The sequence below is a fragment of the Octopus bimaculoides genome, chromosome 11 (genome assembly GCF_001194135.2).
Source record: "Octopus bimaculoides isolate UCB-OBI-ISO-001 chromosome 11, ASM119413v2, whole genome shotgun sequence".
NCBI classification, from domain to species: Eukaryota; Metazoa; Mollusca; class Cephalopoda; order Octopoda; family Octopodidae; genus Octopus; species Octopus bimaculoides.
Window position 1 is genome coordinate 71,968,609 of NC_068991.1, and position 1,029 is coordinate 71,969,637.

The 1,029-nt window shown below is 40.8% G+C and overlaps 1 long non-coding RNA gene across 1 annotated transcript in view; it reads left to right on the forward strand.

Annotated features, from left to right (window-relative positions):
- LOC128249037 (uncharacterized) overlaps positions 1–823 on the forward strand; it is a 13,862-nt gene extending 13,039 nt beyond the window's left edge. Inside the window, exon 2 of the long non-coding RNA XR_008265136.1 lies at positions 582–823. This is a non-coding gene — a long non-coding RNA (uncharacterized LOC128249037). The remainder of the gene's footprint in view (positions 1–581) is intronic.
- Positions 824–1,029: the final 206 nt, after the last annotated feature.

Genomic DNA, 1,029 nt, shown 5'->3' on the forward strand with positions numbered 1-1,029 from the left:
CTCTCTGTCTCTGTCTGTCTGTCTGTCTGTCTCTTTGTGTCTCCCTCTCTCTCTCTCTCTCTCTCTATCTATCTATCTATCTATTTATCTATCTATCTATCTCCAATCCTTCAATACCATAAATGTATCTGATTGATACTTCTGCTACTGTTTATAGTTATCTTCAATACTTACACGTATGGAGACACATGGCCCAATGGTTAGAGCAGCGTACTCGCGGTCGAGGGATCGCGGGTTCGAATCTCAGACCGGGCGATGTGTGTGTTTATGAGCGAAAAACCCAAGCTACACGCGGCTCCGGCTGAAGGTAATGGCGAACCTCGGCTGACTCTTTCGCCACAATATTTTTTCTTACTCCTGCATCCGGAAACCGGCCCTTGTGGACCAGGCATGCGTCGAGAGGGAACAAACAACACCTTACATATATACATTGGACTCCAGCCATGCTGGAGTTCTGCCTTCACATTTTTTAGTTATATCAATCCCAGTGTTTTGTCCGGTATTTATTTTATCGATCACATCAAGCTTTGCTACATATATAAATACAGTAACCAAATTCGGTTCTTCCTTCTTTCTTTCAGTATCGACGGAGGAAGGAAACACCTTGTGCGAGGGACTACATAGCTCCTAGCCGCTCTACTTGTCTAGACTATGTTACTCTTTCTCTCTCTCTCCTTTTCCCACCAGTCTTCTAGCAGTCAACAAAATACGAATTTAACTACCTACGGAATGGATAACAGATCGGCAAATTATCATTGTGTAACAACTCGAAGAAGTTGTATCTTACATTGTAACGATGAGAATAAAGGCCCATTTCAACCAATATTTTTCTTGTGTCGTTCATTTGCAACATATAAATAGTTACATTTGTATTATATGTGTAATAATTAAATTATGTAATGTGCACTTTGAGTTTTCTTATGCGCATGGTTCCCCTGGTCCGTAGTACAAAAAAAAAAAAAAAAGATTGGGAACCGCTGTCGCAATGGACACACTGAGAGACGTCAAAAAATTAAAAGATGATGAAGA